This window comes from Phyllopteryx taeniolatus, chromosome 14 (assembly GCF_024500385.1).
Source record: "Phyllopteryx taeniolatus isolate TA_2022b chromosome 14, UOR_Ptae_1.2, whole genome shotgun sequence".
Classification (NCBI taxonomy): domain Eukaryota; kingdom Metazoa; phylum Chordata; class Actinopteri; order Syngnathiformes; family Syngnathidae; genus Phyllopteryx; species Phyllopteryx taeniolatus.
This window is the reverse complement of record NC_084515.1, coordinates 12,339,506-12,360,883: the sequence shown is the minus strand read 5'-3', so window position 1 is coordinate 12,360,883 and position 21,378 is coordinate 12,339,506. Positions and strand designations below refer to the sequence as shown.

At 41.0% G+C, this 21,378-nt stretch overlaps 1 long non-coding RNA gene across 1 annotated transcript in view; it reads right to left on the bottom strand.

The window, feature by feature from the left end:
* The window catches only part of LOC133488525 (uncharacterized), a 90,692-nt gene extending 88,766 nt beyond the window's left edge, over positions 1-1,926 (bottom strand). The window contains exons 1-2 of the long non-coding RNA XR_009791677.1: positions 1,854-1,926; positions 1,141-1,393 (exon numbers count right to left, since the gene is read on the bottom strand). This is a non-coding gene — a long non-coding RNA (uncharacterized LOC133488525). The remainder of the gene's footprint in view (positions 1-1,140; positions 1,394-1,853) is intronic.
* Positions 1,927-21,378: the final 19,452 nt, after the last annotated feature.

Here is a 21,378-nt window from a genome sequence, read left to right as displayed (position 1 = left end):
TTTCTACCTTTTTAACACATTGCTGTTCTTTATGAACGGCACAAACACGGAACGTGGTGTACAAAGTCAATGCGGCAGTATTCCGGGTATATATTCAAGGGTAGTAACAATAATAAAAATATATTTGTAAGGTCCTTTTACACTACCTCTAAAAGCTGACATTTTTTTACCTTTCATTCAGGTCGATGTTATGTATAAATAGCACTGACACAGAATGGGGTACAAAGTGGACTCATGATTTTTCCGTCTTTTAAGGTAGTAAATGAACCTTAACAGAGACCTCTCCTCAAAGTTGCTTCTCTGTAAAAATGGCACTAATGGCGGTGGGTTAAAAAAATGTTTTAAAAATCCATTAGTCGCAGTAATAAAGCCGTATAAGGGTGAGATGACACTCCCTGTAAAAGACGGCATTTTCTTCCCTTTTTTTACGTTTCTTGCTGTTCTGTATGAGTATCACGACAAGGAATGTGGTGTACAAAGGTCATGCAACAATTTGCCTCTGTATAGAGCCCTCTTAAAGTGCCTTTAATCCTCAACAATTTTCCACCTTTTTCCATGTTACTGGACAGAATGGGAGGTTGCTGACCCACAAATATTCCATCTTCAGCGGTAGTAGCAGAGGCAGTTATTGCCTATGTGTAAAGCCGTTTTACACTGCCTGTAAAACACGAGATTCTTAAGCTAAGTAATTGTTCCGTATTAACAGCACTGATACGGAATGGGGGTATGAACCACCAATATTGTGACTTTGGAGGTAGTAACAGAGAGTGATCAGAGGCAGGCGCCAACTTTGTGTAAAACCCTTTTCCGACCTGTTTTACAGGTGCAAAGTCGACACAAGAATTTTCTGCTTTCAGAGGTTGTAAAAGATCCAGACCAGATCTTTAGGTTATCAAATTGCTATTCTGTATAAACAGAACAGACACAAAATGGGAGGTATGAAATCGACCTGAAATATTTCCACCTTTGGAGGTAGTAACGGAGCCATAACAGAGACAAGCCAATGCATGTGTTGAAACCCAGCATTTTTGTACCTTTATTCCAGAGTGTTGTTCGTAGGAACAACACTTGACAAAATACAACACAACCTTGACTGATGTGCCAGATGGAAAGAGGAAAAAAAATATTCTTCCCACTTACCATTTGCTGTTCTTCCCAGCAAAGCTCGGCGGAGCTCGGTTAAATGATGGACGCGACGGCGGAGGAGCGGAGGATGTGCGGAACGCGGTGGGAGGTCAGCGGCTCAGCGTTGACTCGCGAAGAACTCCATTATTCCTCCATCTCGGCGCTGACCGCTGCCATTATCCTGCCACTCCAACTCACGCTGGTGCACTTTGCTGGGAAGCTTTCAGCATATCTGCGCTGAAATGTCTGATTTAATGTTGTCCATGCGCTGTTATTTAGGATGAAACCAAAAGGACAGCATGTTACATCACAATGTCGCCAGGGGGTTACTAAGTTGTCCCAAATATATTCCAGCATCAGAGCCAGGTAACACCTATGTTTCGGGCTGTCACCATCAAATCTTTTTAGAATCGATTAACCTATGGATATTTCGTTGAGTACTCGAGTAATAAAAACAATTTTTGGGTTATTTTTGTTTTACTACTAATATGCATTGTATTCTAACTTATGAGGACTCGACTTCTATCCTTAAATTGCATATGTTGGTGCTAAGTGTATGGTATAAACTACAGAATTTGAGTCAACAAAATCAGCCCTTGCTAAACGGTTAGCATTCGCGATTAGCATTTACCATTTTAGGTTTAAAAAAACGCTCATTACGATTCAGCTCACTCATACTTCATGTTATAGGTACATTATTTATCTAGTAGAGTCTTAAAATCACTTACAGACGCTCTTCTGTCGTTTTTGGCAATGATTTTCCACTGCCCCAACAGTGCGTCCGTCTGCAACAAATGTCCGTGCAGTAAACATGGACAGTGACCAAATAGTTCAGGGAAGCAAATTGTTTCCGGGCGGTGCAAATATGCTTTTATTAATACTTTTTACTGGCTAGAGGCAAAATTTTTTGCATTGACTAATTTTTGCAGTTGACGTTTTTTTTCGACAGCCTATTTTCTGCTTATCAGAGCCGCTGAACAACACCTTTTATTGCACCTTTTTCTGTGTCACTGTTCTGTATAACAGGCACCGATGTGGAATCTGGCATAAGAAGCCGAAACAGCCATTTTCCGCCTTTGGAGGTAGTAGTATCAAACGTGGAATTAAGTCTACTTCCTTTTTTTTTTAGTCCGCCTGTAAAAGCCATAATTTTGTTGCCCTTTTTCAGGTCAGTGTTCTGTACAAAGTGTAGCGATATGGAATGGGAGGTATGAAGTCCACCTTGGAGGTAGTAGTATTAGAGTTGTAGTAGAAGCGAGACAACACCTGTGTGTAAAGCCCTTTTATTCAGCCTGAAAAAAATTATTTACATCTTTTTTCCTTATTGGTGTCGTTCTACATAAACGGCATCTATGCAGAGTGTGGGGTAAGGAGTCGACCCGGGGATTTTCCACCTTTGGGGTAGTAGTATCAAACGTTCAATGTCCTCTGTAAAGCCCTCTTGTTCTGCCTGTAAAAAAAAAAAAAACGGAATTTTTTGTATAAACTTTACTAGCAGGCGGCACGGTGCGACTGGTTAGAGCATCTGCCTCACAATTCTGAGGACAGGGATTCAATCCCCGGCCCCTCCTGTGTGGAGATTGCATGTTCTCCCCGTGCTTGCATGGGTTTTCTCCGGGCACTCCGGTTTCCTCCCACATCCCAAAAATGTGCGTGGTAGGTTAATTGGCAACTCTAAATTGCCCGTAGGTGTGAATGTGAGTGCGAATGGTTGTTTATTTGTATATGCCCTGCGATTGGCTGGCAACCAGTTCAGGGTGTACCCCGCCTCCTGCCCGATGATAGCTGGGATAGGCTCCAGCACGCCCGCGACCCTAGTGGGGAGAAGCGGCTCAGAAAATGGATGGATGGATGGACTTTACTAACACGGAATCGGTCGGAGTAGTATTATCAGATGTTCAATGTCCTCTGTGTGTAAAGCCCTCTTGCTCTGCCTGTAAAAAACTGAATTTTCTCTATTAACATCACTGACGCAGAATTGGAGGGAACGGAGTCAACATTCCAATTTTCCCCCTTTGGAAGTACAGTGGTGCATACCTCATAACGCAACAAGACGCTTCACAATGTGTTCCCACAATGCATCACGAGTCGGTGTCAGCGCCGTGAAATTATGACACGGCTGTGAGTGCACACACAAACAATACTTCATGTAAAATAGGTAGCTGCTGTCCATGCAAATTGTCTCTCTCGATATATTATGGAATTCTTATTACCTTTCAGTGCATGTGTCTAATGAGTGAGTGAAAAGACATTACATCACCATGCAGAGTTATGCAGAGGTGCTTTCTATGCAAATTGGGCCCTTTTTAGATTATCATCATGTTATGTCTCCCTTACCTAAATGCGCTCGCTATATTCAAATTTAAGGCTTGTGTTGATAGCCAGCTGCCCCCATAGGAAATAACACAATAAGTGTTGCTGTTGTTTCGAAAATAATTATAACAAATAATAACACAGCATATTTCTTGCTACGGTGAAGTTGGCTCCTTTAAGGAGTGGCTCTGTCTCGTGCAAGTGACGCAAGCCCAACTTCACCGAGCAATCAAGCACAGTAAGTGCCGCAATTCAAAAGCTATACAAAATGCCTCGCACTCCTCCAAGTCATCAACTTAGCTGAACATTATAATCAGGGGCAAAAGTTGGTAACACTATCGGCTAACACTAATCTGCGCTACCTATGCAGCTCTGCTTACCCTTTGGCTTGGACATGGTAGTGCTTGAGCCTCTTTCACTCTGGATTTTCACCAAGTCTAGCTGCCAAGTCATTCGTGGGGAACTCTGTGTGGGGGTGGTTATTATGGTAATTAGCACCCTGATCTTATGTAGTCACTTGTTGCTAATTAGGTTTTTTTTAATTATGCGAGTTCGCACTACTTTTATTTGTATTTTCACATGGGAGTAGCAGCAGAGTGCAGCAAATCCAGCTGGCCATGTAGGAAGATTTTGAACAAAGCGTAACTGATGTCTTCTTCCCTGCTAATAGACTGACTCCCAGTCGGCGAGATTAATAGCAGTCTTCTAAAAGGCGCCTTCGCGGCCAATCAAAGGCGATGCCGCAAATCAGCGTCTTCACTCCCACCTTTTATGTTTGTCATTTCCCTTTGAAGACGACTCGGACGGAGATGATTGGGACTGTATTAAAATGTCTCCTCTGTGTATTTGAGAAGTTGGGTGGTGGGGGGTTTGGACAACTCTCGAGGCATCATTTTTCTTAGTTGTGTCAGATGTTTGTGTTGTCACTTGTTGCTAGGCAGAATTGATGGTGTGCAGTTATTTATGCCCCACCTTCCTCGGCCTCACCTTGTGCCCCACCCTGATAGACCTCACCTTCATGTTCCCCAGTCCCATAGGCGCCCACTTTGATCCCTCTTAGGCCCCAACCTTCATGTGACCCACTCTCAAAAGACCCCAACTTCATATGGCCCACTCTTTGCCCCACCCTCAAACAGTAGGTCCTCATCGTCATGTGTCCTGCTCATTTGTCTGTTTTGATACAGTACATGTCTCAAATCCACATTTGGTTCTCTCCACCAAACCTTTTTTTTATTTTTTTTTTTTTATATAATTACCACTTCTCCAGACATAGTGTATCTGATACATAATAAGTCAGGAATAATTGCTTGAGTTTGATAAATTCCAAAGTATTCCAGCAGTAAGAGCCTTCAGGTCTCATTTTCCACGACTCTCAGGAATTTGGAACTCCTGTCATTTCTTTTTATATTATGATTACTTCTAGTCCACTTGGTGTGCAATTATATTCTCTCTTCACTAGATGTCCTGGCAGGGGACTCACCTGTTTAATAGCCAATTTAATCCCTTCCGTGCTTTTTAAGCACTTCATTTTAATAAATGCACCCTCACTTCCATTTAATCACAATTAGGAGCCATAAATTATATTCCTGTTGTTGTAAACAACATGAGGTTTTTTTTAAATCAGTTTCTTCAGATAAACTCTCGCATGTAGCTTCAGAAAAGCTACGCTAAAAAACGTTGCCGTGAACACTGGAGCCCAGGAGCTATGTTTGAATATATTATATTAATAAAAACATTTTTAAAAAAGAACTCTTCTCAAGGTTGAAGAAGCCTAATTGGGAGTTTGATCTGGTCGCTCTCGGGGAGTGGGGGCTGGGTGGGGGCGGTGGAGCGAGCGCTGCCTTGCATGCTAACGATAATGCTATCGACAGGAGATAACCAAAGTGTTCGCCTGCTCGCAGCTCGCTTCTTTCTTTATTAGCAAACACTGTTCGACAAGTTTGCACTTGTCTTTGTGTCATTAAAGCAAAAGTTAGGAATAATTGCTTCCCGTACATGTGTAAAGACAAGCTAAACAAGCCAAGCCAATATTGCTGCTGAATGCTAACTGGCTTGTGCTGGAAACACAATGTCTAGAACGTTCTTCAGATTATTTTAGTTTGTTTGAACATAAGAAGCATTAGCGACATTAGTGGTTTAGCAGCTTTAGCGGTGTTAGCAGCGTTAGCAGCATTAGCGCATCGTTGAGGTATCCAGGCTGGTCCACCAGTGTTGATTAAATAATTGTCCACCACCTTGTATAATATTTTACATTGTCTTTTGTATTACCTTTTTATGTTATATGATTAAAAAATACATATATACCTTTTCAAATTTCAATTAGCCTTGCGATTCACTGGCGACCAGTTCAGGGTGTAACCCGCCTCTCGCCCGGAGTCAGCTGGAATAGCCTCCAGCATGCCCGCGACCCCAGTGAGGATAAGCGGTATGGAAAAAGGATGAAAATTCAATCATCGTTGCGTTTTTGTCCAAAAATAATGTGCCTTTAATAATCTCATTTGAGTAAAGGAGACCACAGAACAAAACCTCTGCTGCCTCATTAGCCTTAAACCAAATAATAACAATTAAGAAAAAATAAATGTGTCATTAAAATGTTTTTGTTTCTTTTTTGCATTCATTTAAAGAAGACATACCAGAATTTTTAAAAAGTATTTTATTGGACAGCAACGGTATTCTCCACTACCATTTATTATGATTATTACTATTATTATTTGTATTATTTTATTACTTAGTGTTTTTTTTTATTATTTGAATGTACTGGCTAAAATGTTAAATCTCTGGATTTATGGTCGCTCTAATAATGTCAATTTAGTAATGTAATTTTAATAAATGACTCAAAGAACTTGTGGTGCCTCATTAGCATAAAAAAAGTAAATGGGGAAAAAATGGGGGACAATATGGATGATTCACATGAAGTTATTAAAAATTTTGTTTTTTGTTTGGTTGATACTAACCTTAAATATAAATAAATCCAGAAATTCTGAGATAATTTATTGTATAGCACTGTCATACTCCACCTTTTTATTTATTTTTATTATTATTATTTTTTTTAATAACATCTCACTCAAAATCGTCATTTTATGGACTTTTGTCTCGAAATACTTTCACTTTAGTAGTCATTTTAACAAATGACCCACAGATCATTTGCCAATTATATCCTCACTAAAATTAAAATTGGAATAATTTGTGTGAATAACCCGTGTACACCTTTTCAAGGAAACTTCCAAATGAGCTCGCGCGAGTCTTTGATGCCTTCGCTCCAACCTGCGGCACCCCATTCGTCAGGCAATCGTTTCTCGGAGACGCCAAAAACACCCCTGAGTCATGGCGAAACATGGGCCCCTTTCGGGCAGGTGATGATGAGCCGCGTGTGTCCCTGTATGCTCCCACGACATAGTCCTACCTGGAGCCCAAACAAAGTGAGCGTACCAAAATAGTCTCAGCAGTTTGAGCTAAAATGTTGTTGTTCCACTTGGTGTTTAGTATTCATGGCAGATGACCTGCGAGGAAACTGCTTTGGCGAATTAAATAAAATGGAAAAATACAATTCAAGCTGAAACCAGCATTGGATGGGCCCTCGTACCCCTTTTTTCATGCACCCAACATGGCTACCTTAACCAAAATGGTCGACTTCCTCCTCAAATTCAGGCATGAGTCCTTAAGACTTTTTCATGTTTCCTGTTATGATACACGTGAACAGTTTTTTGGCAACTTCCAGTTGGCTGCAAAGTGTAATGCAGGAGAGATTATGGCGACTATGACCACAGGGACTAAATCGAAAACCCAAGAGACACAATCAATCAGAGGAAGTCATAGGCAAACAGAGAAGTGAGGGCAAATTGGAGCGCAAACAACACAACTTTTTGTGGAGCTTTTCTGTCGATCAGTGAAACTCATCTCACTACTAATTTTGCATGGTGAATTCTTGAAGACGATCGCTGCTTCAAACCAAAATGGCTGACTTCCTGTTAAATTTCGGACTTTTTTGTGCGTTCTGTCTACCCAATTTCTTGTTCATGGGTGAAACTGATTTCCGGAGCTAATTTTTCATTGTGAGTCTTTAAAACAATGGCGGTTTCAAACCAACTTGGCCGACTTTCTGTTAAATTTCAGACATGGGTTCTGGTGACTTCTTTGTGTGTTTTGTTATGATAGAGTAGGCTGACACAGAAGTGGATTTTGACTTCCCACAGAGATTGATTAAATTCCTTCCCAATCCTGAGCCAAAATTTTACGGAATCCCACTCCCATCCTTTTCCGTTCCATGGTCCTATCCACTCCCGGTGACTTTTAAGATATTAATAAAAAACGGAGCAGGATTGAGGGCAATCCATGGTAGTAGTAGCAGTAACCACAGGAATCCTGTCAGCCTCTATGATAGACATGTCCAACGAATTTTGTGTTGATGGTTGAAACTGGTTTCAGGAGCTAATTCTTCATTGTGAATCGTCAAAACGACAGTTGCTTCAAACTATAATGGCCGACTTCCCATTAAATTCTGCGCATGGGTCTTAGAGACTTTTTTTAATGCGTTCTATTGTGATAGACACGTCTACCGAATTCCATGTCAAAGGGGTAAAACTGGTGTCGGGAGCAATTTTTTCATTGTGAATCCTCAAAACGATGGCGGTTTCAAACCAAAGTACTGTAGCTGATTTCCTGTATAATGGGTCCTTGAGACTTTTTCATGCGTCTTATCATGATAGACATGTCCTCCAAAATCCTTGTTGATGGGTTTCAACTTTCCTGTTGCTGTTTTCCATTTAGTGCTTGAACATGAGGGCTGTCGAGGGCGAGTAGGAGTGATTGTTCTACGCTTTTTTTTCGTTGGCCGTTGTGATCCAGCACGGAGACGAGAACGCGGGCGCACTCCCAACGTCGCCCTTTCCCTCCTCTCCTCGCTCTGTGATTAAACAATTGATTTTTTTCCCCCACCCATCTCCCGACCACTGCTCGCCGCTACGGGAGCAGTAATAACGATCTATCCGGGCTCCGTATTCCATTACGCCGGGGAGCCGAGGCCAAAGCTGAAGAAATGTGGCACATTTTATGATTTATGGGGTCTGTTTGACCTGTTGCTTATTAGACGGAGCTACGTGACTTACACGTCGTGGAAATGGACTGTGAGCGTCCTTGTCGAGTGGAATGAGAGTTGTCTTGTAACTTTATTCCTTCCTGCGAAAGAGGAGATGTACAGGGCAGATTTCAAATGCCTCATGATCACAAACATACCATTGTTCACAGCAGTGTTTCCCAACCTTGACTAAAGGCCCCAAACGCCTCAGTTCAGTAGTCCCCTGTTTTTCATGGGGTTTGCATTCCAGAACCCCCCTACCCCACCCCTCCCGTGATCGATCTCTATTGTGTTTGATACTATGCAACAATTCAGTAGGGTTCAATATCAAGGCTGGCGACCGCTGGATCATGTTAGCGCTTGAACAAGTGTTTCCTCGAGGCGCCTTCACATTGATTCGCCTTTTTTTGAATGCATTTTAACATGGCAGGGACCACCTTGCCCACCCGCCACCTTCAAATCCAAGCCCACCTCCAGCCTCTCTCTCGCTCTCTATCGCTGGTGATAATATTTAACAGCTGACCTTATCTCGCCCGCCGCCAGTGAACAGGAGGCAGCGAGGTAACGCCTGACACTGCGGCCACACGCGTACACTAATCCACGCGCGGCCGAACTGATTAAAAGATGAATATCGGCAGCGGGGCGGTAAATACAAGGTGGGCCGCGGGCAGCAACGGCGTCATATGTGAACAGTCACACTCGAAGCAGCGTGTAATGATGCCCCCTCTCTGAAGCGTGTTCAATTTGCTATGGTAGCAGTACAGTAAGTACCAATCACTATGTAAAATTTTACTTTATAAAACATACAGTAAAGACATCATTAAAACAAATGTGAAGAATTAAACAGGGCGGCACGGTGGACGACTGGTTAGCTCATCTCCCTCACAGTTCTGAGGACCGGTGTTCAAATCTCGGCCCCGCCTGTGTGGAGTTTGCATGTTCTCCCCCTTGCCTGCGTGGGTTTTCTCTGGGCACTCCGGTTTCCTCCCACATCCCAAAAACACATGTGGTAGGTTGATTGAAGACTCTAAATTGCCCTTAGGTGTGAATGTGTGTTTGTTTATATGTGCCCTGCGATTGGCCGGCAACCAGTACACGGTGTATCCTGCCTCTCGTCCGAATATAGCTGGGATATAAGCTCCAGCACGCCTGCGACCCTTGTGAGGATAAAGCGGTACAGAAAATGGATGGATGGATGAAGAATTAAACTGTTTTTGCTGCATGTTTTGCTTCAATTTCATGGACATTGTACTGGTCCCTCTGGTGTGCACGCCTTGGCCCCCAATGGGCAGTAAAATACAGACATATGGATATATGGAGCCAGTCCCAGCTTTTCAGTAAGCTGCGGTAACATTAGGCATTGTTCACAGAGGATAAGGAATATATGCCTGTTAGTATTGTTAAATTATCTGTCTTGCATATGTTCCCTTTCATTTGTGTTCAAATATATATTGCTTAAAGGGTTACAACACCGCAGAAATGATGCTATTCATTAGCCCGTCTATGGCGTTTTGCATTGTTTGTCAGCATTAAGTTAATGGACTTGTTAGCAAAGCCTGAAGCTATGTGGGTGTTTTGAATACATGACCTGTAATTCTCTTTGTTTGATGTTTAGTTTGACACTAAACTCCAATTGGAAATAAACAACTTGAAGCCTCTTATTTATTAATTGTTTACTCTGTGCCAAACTGACACCACGTCTCAAATTTTTGTTCGCATGTCAAAGCAAAAAATTGGCTGAACAACACCTTGCTCTGTATCTCGAAAGTCTGACGATTATGATGATGATGATGATGATGATGGTGGTGATTATTATGTTTTCAAACACCAGTTTAATTCCATATACAATATATTATTTTAATCAAGCATTATTAAAACATTTAATAGTACTTAATATTATTAGAAAAATGTATTAATAAAAAAACAATAACTGTCTTGACCATTTTAGAAACATTGCCTGTATTAGGCTGGGCCACTATATGAAAAAAAGTGATCTTTTATAATGATCGTTGTTATTTTTGAAGCAAACGGGCAACCCTCCAGCCGTCCCGCTTCGCATATTTTGCTCCTAAATGCCTCTTTGAGATAACAACAAAAAAATACGCTAGAAAATTCAGTTGACAAGCTGAACAATGCGTCTATTCACGCCGAACTCTGGCCGACTTCAGCGTTCAGTCACATCCTATCGCACTCGCAGGTGCTAAATGCCATACCTCACAATGCCCTGACATATAAACATTTGAAACTGCTCAGGAAAGAAGGTTAATTATTCATCTTCCACATTGCCTGGTGACTTTTTATTTTTGTTTGTGTCACGTAAGCAATATAGAGATAAGACGCATCTCGGAGCGCGCGTCTGGAGTAAATAAATACCCTACTTAATTAGTATTCCTGCGGGACATTTGCTCTGGTAAAGATCAGGTTTATCTTAGCTCTTTTACACATGCTCAGTCAAGGACATGATGCGTTCAAGGGCGAAAATTTTTTCATTGCGTTTGTTTCCAAGGATACATGTCAAAGTAGGGTTGTTAGCAAATAGGGAGCTATATTTTACTTAAATCAATGCTATTTCTACCCAAACTGCAGTTCCTTATAGAGAATAATGGAAATTCAATTCATCCATTCCAGGGTCGAGCTGTCGCCACCTTGAAGCATTGATCATACAGGCAATTCCTAAAGTTTAACATTCGAGTGTAAAAAGCAGGTAGCCACTGTTTATATTAAAAAGGAAAAAAGAAACAATAAATTGTGTTTTCACCCTTTTGACAGAGGGAAAGTGGTGAGATTCTCATGCAAGTCCATCCATCCATCCATTGTCTGAGCCGCTTCTCCTCACTAGGGTCGCGGGCGTGCTGGAGCCTATCCCAGCTATCATCGGGCAGGAGGCGGGGTACACCCTGAACTGGTTGCCAGCCAATCGCAGTCTCATGCAAGTGTAAAAAAAAAAAAAAAAAAAAAAAAAAAAGCTAAAATTTGAGGCATCTTTATACCGAAAATGTTAGGATTTGAATTTCAAGATTCCATAGTGCCATTGTAATAACAAAGGTCTAGGGAATATTTCCTGATGTCACACCCGATTTAGTGTAAGTGTTACCGTTTTAACACTGAGCATCGAAAACAACAAACCAATTGGTTTTTGGGCGTAATTGCTTAGCCTTTTTATTGCATATTTTTGGTTATTTTTGGTTTTGAGTGTCTCAAAAGTTGGTTTCCCAAAATGGCATGAAAAGAAATAGCATGTTTATTCACCCAATAAAACGACATCCGCATTAGCTTCACATGAGCTGAAGGAAATGTCAAGTGAGGCACAGTTGAAAAGGTGCTAACGCAACACATTTTTCTTTCCTCTACCTATATTAGCTGGGAGATGGACTGCGAAATGTTTCATTCAGGCGGACGCACAACGCGTCTATTCGTTTTATTTATGTGTCACGGACGTTGCACATTAATCAACATTAGAGCGTAAATGCCACCTAGTCGACTCGTTCAATTTCCATCTGCCAGGGACCCAAAGAAGATAAAGAGGCACACGTAGTAATTGACATGCATGTCTTATTTATTGTCAAAAATGAAAAAAAAAATGATATGCTAAGAAAATATGCTAATAAGGAGAGAGTGAGCTGTTGGCCCATACAAAAATCAGCGATGTGCCCTGCATTAATGGAACAGCGGCCACCCACCACAAAAGAGCTAGCCTGTGGAACATTCCAATCTGCTGGCATTGGCAACCATGCCGCCGGGCTTTTTAGCTTGTTAATTACCACTCCAGCGTTTGGACCAGCAAGCGCCATCCGATGGCCAAACTCAATTTCTCACCCAGAAATCTGCATACTCAAGGATGCGAAAGAAGAGACTCTGGAGTTATAGTTTCATTAAAATGTTATCCTTTGAATGTTGATGTCAACTTGCAAATGTTTTGCAAAAAACTGAAGCTGAAGTCTTGTGCAACTTCCTGATATCATGCACAATGGCATTTTGGCGTCCCAAATTGAAGGAAGAATGTTGATATCGCACATGGAAAACCACCTCGCAGCCTTTAGCAAAACTAAAGCTGCAATCTCAAGAGACATAATGGCATCTCGTGCCCCAAGTTTTTTAGGCTTACGTTTCCCGAAAATGTTAGCGTTTGAATGATGTCTCATGTGAAACATCAACTAGCCACTGTTAAAAGGTAATCTGGAGTCTCAGGTGTCTCTTGAAGTTTCGTGAGATTTGCTGACATTGCTCGTGAGGATGTTTTGACGCCGTGCGTTTTTTAAACCTCGTCCCCCAAATGTAAGCGTTTTGATGTTTCACATAGAACGTCATCTTGCAACTGTTTTCAAAACTGAGGCTGAAGAGTTGAGAGTTCCTGATGTCGTTTGTGACGGCGAAGTACCTGAATGTTGATGTTTCATGTTGAACATCAACTTGCAACTGTTTTGTAAAATTGAAGGTGAAGTCTCGTAAGTCACCTGAAGTCTTGCATGATTTGTGGAGTTTGCTTGTGATGCTGTTTCGACACTCTGAATTTGGAGGCCTATTTTCCAGAAAATGTTAGCATTTTAATGTCGATGTCTCATGGGGACCATCAACTTGCAACTGTTTTGTGAAACTGAAGCTTAAGTCTCATAAGTCTGCTGAAGTTTCTGCTACTATTTACAAGCTACCAGATAAATAGAGAGAGCTTGTAAAGGGTTACAAGCAAAGACTAAGATCTACCCGTAACTCGGCACCAGCTAAAGGTTTCTCGCTACAAGGTAACACCAACACCTAGTAACTTTGATTCAAGCTAAGAACTACTAGCTACAAACTAAGAGCTGTGAGTTACTCTGTTATCTACTTTGTCAATAATACTAACTTCTTATCATTAGTTAACAGTTTAAAGGTCCCATATTTTGCCAAACCAACTTTTTGTAGTATTTGGGATGTACAGTAATATTGTCTCTATGGTGCCTCACTAAGCATGTGAAATATAAATTCAAATCGTCCACGCATTCCTGAGTTGCAGACGTTTTTCTGCCGAGAGGCCTGAAATCAGGTCGTTCAAATGTCTCGAGCTTATCTACGTCATTAGCGAAGACCTCCGCCATCCCTTTCCGCTCCCTAGCTAGCGCTGTCAACATGACAACCATGTGTACTCTCACAAGTGGGTCTTCTATTCGGACCCAACCAAGCAGAGGGAAGGTGGCGGTCTTAGCCAAATATGGACAAAGCGGATACAAAACTGGGTCAAACACAAGTAGCTGTCAGAGGGGCCTTTTCTGGACTTTCGTATGACAAAACCAAGGTGTTTTTTTTTTTTATGAAATTGACACTTTTAAACTAAGTCCATGTTAAAGAGTCACTCTATGTTTTTTTTTTAATGAAATTGACACTTTTAAACTAAGTCCATGTTAAAGAGTCACTCTATGGAGGTCTAAATAGCCAATATGCAGGACCTTTAAGTTGACTTCCTACTAGTTTCTTGCTACATTTTACAGGCTACCAGCTAATGGTTGCTAGTTACAAACTATTAAATTAAAACCGCGGTATTAACTACTTATTGCTAGTTAGAGGTTATCAGCTACTTCCCACTTGCTTCTTGACACTCCCGTATATCCAGGCTACCAGCTAAGGGCTACTCGCTACACTCTACTAGCTTTAAGTAAATACTGTATCTATGACATGAACATGACGAGCAACTTCTAATTGTCACTTGCTACGAACTTTAACTGCGGGAGAACACTTCCAGCAATGTAAACAGAAGACGTTATTTATGAAAATGTCAGAGTTCTTAATAGTATTAACATGCAATAATATATGGAATTTCACATGTCCTCCAGCGTTGCGTCATCTGTAAGAAAGTGGCGTTCACGGCTCCAATTTCATTTAGCGCCATTATATATTCATTTCCCAGCAAATGACTTTCCCTCAAGATGTTCCCACACGACCTACATTTTTCTTTTTTTTCCTCACTTAAGTAGCTTCTCTTCATCATCGCCATATGTGAATCCTAAACAGCTCATTCTTAGCAGAGCGCCGGCTTATTATTGTTGAGGCTTGTGGGGGGTCACTGAAAGGGGAGAAATGGTCTGGGGTTTACTTAAAGGCTTTATTGAAGTTTAAGAGGAAGACTTGCAGCGGTTATTTTTGCATTATTTACTGTAGCTATGTATGTATGAAAAGTGGGTATTAACTGTTTAAAAAAAATCATTTTATTACATTTCCACCTATTTATTACAATTAAGCCTACATTATTAAACACAGGTTAAGCTTCTGAATTGACCTTGAATTACAGTATGCTAGTAACAAGCAAGGGTTTCAAAATCGGATTTCTAACCATGGTTTGGGTTTCAAGTTTGGGTTTCTAGCCTGGATTAGGGTTTGAAGTTCGTGTTTCATTCATTAAACAGCTGCAGCTCATTCGGAATGCGAGAAGAGGTCAGAACATACTACTCCAATTCTAAAGTCTCTACACTGGCTCCCAGTCAGCTTTAGAATACATTTTAAAGTTCTGCTATTGCTCTATAAATCACTACATGGTTTAGCTGAATAAGCTGTTTTTTTTTTCTTTGTTTATAAATTATTTGAATCATGTAAAGCACATTGCGTTGCCTTTTGTATGAAATGTGCTATATGAATAAATTTGCTTTGCTTTGCTTTCATATCATGGTTTAAAGTCAGGGTTAAGGCTTAAAGGTTTCAAATTAAGGTTTCAAGGCCAGTGTGTGTGTGTGTGGGGGGGGGGGGGGGGGGGGGGGGCTTTTGTGTGTGTGTGTGTGTGTTGACCTGGCAGTGAACCCGTCCCTTCCTTCATTTCTTCGTCCCTCCGCCCTTCCCTGTTTCCTTCCATCCACCCTACTGTCCTATCATACCATCCTTGTTTCCTTCCCTTCTCCCTTCCTTCCACCTCACCTGATACAGTGTGTGTGTATAATTCAGTTGTTTCTTTTCTTGCTACTAGTTACAGGCTACCTCCTCTTTTTCACATCTGTGACCAATTCATCAAAGTCACAAGGTGATTATCGTGAGCTTAAATTTCTGTCTGAAATTGTGTTCCACCCAGGTGCGTTTGGTTTATTCTCCGTGTTCCGACACATTGGCTAAAAGGCTGACAAAAAAAAAAAAAGAAAAGCCTGGCAGTTAACTTGGAGGCGTCTACAGCTGACATGTGTAACTCTTAAGCGTGAAATGAACATCCCCGCTGTTCATCTCCGTGCCAACAAGACAATAATAAAGGTGATGTAAGTACAGTGCTCCCTGCCCCTTCATTTTTATTTTTTTTTTCCAATTTCCTGCTTCACTGGGCATCCTATGGAGGCAAGGGGGGAACACCTATTCCGGGGAAATATACTCCCCAATGTGACATCACACTTACAGTATAATGCAACACATATGAGTTTGTGCGTGGGAATGTGTGGACGCTGACCAAAAATAAATGAAGTCGTCTCAGGCGGGTCATTATGGGCCATCGGCTGTGAAGAAATGAAATGATGGAGCCAGGGTCATTAAATGAACGGGACCAGATAAAATAACGGCAATATTCCGGTCAGTATCCCTAATGGAGATCAGAATTAAAGTTGTGACAGCAACAGAAAGGCCTTTTCTGCAACCCACTTTTTCATGACAAATCCTCGCAATGATCATGAAACTTTTCCCATAAGGGGTTGGTTGAATTACGAGCCCTGGAATTGTTTTATTTGGAGCATAGGTCCTTGAGACTTTTTCGTGCGTCTTGTCATGACAGACAACACAATTCCGTGTTGATTCAAATTCTGACATGGGTCCTTGAAACTTTTTCATGTGTCCTGTTATGATTGGACATGCCCACCCACTGTCAATTGGGGTTGGGGGCTGAATTCTATTAAACATTCATTCCCATTTTCATGGCAAATCCTCAAAATGATCATCAGTCAACCTTTGATGCCCTGCTCCAACCACATTAGATAGCGTGGACAAAAAAGCTTGGTGCAAAGGAACTATGTTAAAATTAGTTGAGGAGCTTAATTTAGACAAAAGCAGTGGTTTGCAACCATCTTATGGCTCATTCGAGTGGTCCAGTGTGGTCCAGTGTACAATAATCATGATACGTTTGCATGAATATTTAATGCGAGCTGAACGGTGTCAATTATTCATGTTTACAGTAACAGCATCTCCACACGGCAGCTTGGACCCCTGATTGCCATGACGACAAAACTTGTTTATAACTTGCCAAAACTAACATACCTCTGCAAGGGATAGTTCATTTTTTAAATCATAGCTTTCCAATGTTGTTTCGAAGACTTTTAACGCAAACAACCCTGGACTGGTTGCCAGCCAATCACAGGGCACATATAGAAAAACAGCCATTTACACAGGAAGGCCGAGTTTCAAACTCAGGACCTTTCAACTGTGGTCCAGACAAGCTAACCACTTGAACATTGAACACTTTTTCCATTTTATTTTATTTTTAAAATGTTTTATTTATGTTTTTTTAGCCACCATCAGTCGGGAAGATGATTTGTGTTTAAGTCTGTTTTGTTGTTGTTGCCGGGGATTATTTTCCTAATGTGTGGGATTTTGAACGCAGGAAAGGCTGAGTGAGATTTAAAGTGACATCCGTTTGCATGCCGGCTTCCCACACACACAAGCCCATGATGCTGCGTTTGGATATTTAAACTCTCGCTTTTGGCACCTCTTTCGGCAACAATTTATGCGCGTGGCGTCGCCACAATGACATGTGACAAAGTGCAGTGATTGCTTTTGCCGCATAGCCACCGACACCGTCCCCCATCACATTATTACCACTGCTGCCGAGCATTAACCTTTTCCATTCCTTCTCATACGCTGCCCGTTCTGTGATTTATTCGCCTTTGGTGTTGTGTTTTTTTAAGCAACTTGGAAAAGTAGCGATTTACAGCAAACTTTCAGAAAACAACTTTTTGTTTTTTGTCCTTTTCTGGGTCCGACCAAGAGGCCTGATGTTTGTGGAAGGTATTCCTGGACCTGTGTTTATTTGCGAAATGCATTTTTTCTTTTTCACAACTTGAAAACATTTTTAGACATTCCAACAGTTGCAAAATGTCCATTTTCCAAGTGGCTAAAAAAAAAAAAAAAAAATCACTTTCCCAACGCTTTGCAAACCTGGACCTTAACGTGGGATTTTTAACGATTTTTAAAAATTGTGATTTTGCGACAGGCAAAACTGTCAATTTTTTTAAGGAAATTTTGAAAAACAAATCTTCTCAAATAGCATTTTTTCCAAGTTAATAAAAAAACGTTTTTGTCCAAGATTGCCATGAAACCTACAACAAACACAACAGGTACACTTCCTTGTCTCTTCTTCCCGCTGCACTGTTAATATAGTGGTTCCACTGCATCATTTACTCCACAGATATCCCGTCAATGTTTTCCACAGGGTTTGATTATCTCTCAGCTGTTTATTCACGCGTCATGCAGGCAGGCAGGTGGATTAGTCGAGCCTTTGTACGGGCACGGTGTACAAAACACACGTTTTGTTTTCACCAGGAAATATCTGATGGATTACACTAGCAAAGCCTGGTCTAATGAGCCAGGAAATGTCACACAATAATGCGGCTTGTTTCCTGGTTGTGGGCAACGTGTTTGGTCAGATTAGCAGAGAAGCAACAGCTCGAATGAGGCAAAATCCCCCTGGTGGGATTGCTTATGTATTTATATATACACATATACCGTATAAGGTGGTGCAATGCAGAGAGATGTGCACAGTGTGTTCATGCAGCTGGTCGCTCCCCTGAGACTGCAGGTGTCCATCTTACTATTAACCATAAGAAAACATGGAAAGTGAATGAATTAATCAAAACTTTATCAATTGTGCAATATAAAGTCAAATTTTAAGTGCCATAAAAGTGTAAAAAGATGTTCTTATTCAACAAAAATAAAAATAATATTACTTTCTCTTTGAAGATGCTAAAAAAATTTGAAAAAAATAAATATATATACAGTATATTTAATTGAGAAACAAAGTTGATTTAAAAAATACAATTGCAGATGCCAGGGTGACAACAGTTGATAACCACTGCTCTATAATATTGTACTTTATAATAACAGTCATTACACAATTAAATAGAATGTTAAGAATAACACAGAAATAATAATAATTTTTTTGCTTCAATTCAGTGGACATTGTGCTACTTCATATGATGTGCACACCATCGCGACCTGGAAGCAATATACAGTAATATATACATACAGATATACATGGACACAGTCACAGCTTCTCGGTAAGCCACAGTAATAGTAGTAATTTTTCGCAAAGGATAAAGACAATATGCCTGTGACTGTTCTTATATCCTGTCTACATGTGTTGCTTCACCGTTTGTGTTCAAATACCCTTTGCTTAAAGTGTTGTAACTAATAACACTGTGACACCGACGCCATTCGTTAGCCTGTCGATGGCGTTTTGCATTGAGTGTTAGCAATATGCTAGCATACCTTCTTCTGGCAAGGTTATGTAGGCAGACTTAAATACGCAACGTGTAATTCTCTTTGTTTTATGTGTGGTATGAAACAGTTTGAAGCCTCTTTTTCAAAGAACTGCTCACTATAAGCCCAACTGCTGCTTGTGGCGGAAGAACATGTTTGTTTTCGCATGCTAGCCTTAGCATCCATCTGTCCTTATCGCTATCCAACGTTGTGACAAAGGCCACACAACAATTTTCAAGTGCCTGCCCTGAAATTGTCTGTGGCCGTCGCCGTCATGCCACCCCGCATCAACTTCATCGTCCAATTACTTGAACGAAATCGCGTGTGAATATTCATGCCGGGATCATCGGACGCCATCTCGTAACGCCGCGTCGTGAGTCACACGAGCGGACGCCACTCAGAACCGCGCCAGAGGGCACACTCGTACTCACTCCGTGTTCCACGTTTTGAAGGAGTACACTTCGATTGTCACGTCGTCGTGTGAGCAATCATTTTAACATTCGAATCAGACTTTTTTTCCCCCCTACCAAATCAACACAACCACCTGCATTTTGTAGCCAGAATTTAGCTTTAATGTTTTCTGTATGAACATATATATATATTTTTTACTATATTATCATTATTTTGCAAAATATTTTGGCCAAATGATTTGTAAAGCAAGGTATTTGTGCCGCTCATTCCCTTCTTTTTTCTGCTACAATGCAAAACAATAAAAAAAAAAAATCATTTCCATAAGTGTTGTTTACATTGTAGTTACTGATGCACACCTTTTGTTTTGTGTTCATTTATTTGACAAAGTACAAATTTGTTGTACGGTATTTACAGTTTTGTACCATTTGTAAGACCTTTGAAGAGCAAAATTAAAGGCTAAGTGACATTTGTAAGGACAATTGAGGCCATCGTTTCGGCCATTTAGACTTTTTACACACAAGTGTCCGCTGTAGAGACTGATGCACTATGTGTACATTGCAAAACAAGTTAAAATTCCTCCAATTCTTTATAATTTGAAATATTGTTTGCATGACATTTTTAAGACCTTTGAACAGCAGAATGAAGCACAAAGTCAATTTTTTAAGGACGATCATCGCCTTCTTTTTTGAAAATCCTGACTTTTTAAGACTCGCATTATTAAAGAGACAAATGGGATTTGACTGCTTGTTGTCATGCATACGCACGTTCGTGTGTGCTCTGCGGTAGTGTGAGCTCTGGCATTTTCCAGATATTTAGCGTAACAAGAGTTGATAAATAGCTTCTGTTAGCGGATGACATTTGACTAAATACTTCCCAAATGTGTACAATGTGTGCGCATGAATGCAGATGGCTGCCGGACACCTCCGATGACTTTTCTCGCTGCAGCTAGGTAGATGAAAATATCAGCGTGTGCGTGTCACAGGAGCACAAAGTACACGGTTAGGACACCTTGGAGAAACATCGCTGTGCTATTTGTGTCTTGAAATGTTGTTTTTTTTGTGCTGCTTTGCAGCCGCCTGGACAGCTGATGCCAGCAGTTAGCCAGTGCCGCCATTTCACTCTTTGACATTTAAAAGGATGTCGAATTAACATTTTCCTATTTAGAGTCAAATTAACTTTTTAAATTGTCCCCCCCCCCCCCCCCTCCACTCCCCCAAAAAAAGAAACCATAACAGAGCCGTAAAAGCCCTAAATGACATTATTATGACACAGATTATTTGATTACTAAGAAAATGCACCAGAAGTGCACGTTTACATGTACGTGCGCCCAGGACGCCGTAATTTCCCCTAACAACCCAGGTTAAACGTAGCTCCTCACCGGCATCCAAAGATTTGAGTCCCTCAGTCGACATGTATCACTTGAAACATGCTTCATTGACACAATGGATGAATGGGTGGATGGATGACAGAAAAAGATGGATGGATGAACAAAGATAGAGATGGATGGATGACAATGAATTGGCGACAGATAGCACAAAATGAACAGACGGACAACTAGAGATCAATAGATGGACGGCTGCAACCATTCATTTGTAGTCATCTTTTCGTCAATATTTAAAAAAATATATTTTTTAGTTTACAGCCCTAATTTTGCAAACTGCGTTTTGTGTGTATCCTGTACATATTGGGTTTTTTTTTTTCGCCACTCCTGCTGCTACGTTGGGATATATATTTTGAGCCCACTCCTACATACAGTATAAAATTCAATAAAAGTGGGCTTTAAAAGGTCTTCAATCTGGCTTCCTTTACCCCGCAGAGTATGTAAGGCATCGTATGTACCCGTGTGTACAATAACACTTCAATAATATTCAATTAGGCTCCATGTGATGTGAGTATATCACTCAAGCCCTCCCCTCCTTTGGTTTATTTTGGAGTCATTTCCAGCCCATTTGTTTCTGGAGTATTTACTCGAGGTGATTTAATTTGGCCCCCAGCGCCCCCCTCCCCCGCCCGAAACAGTTGCCCATATCTTTCCACAACACATTTCAACT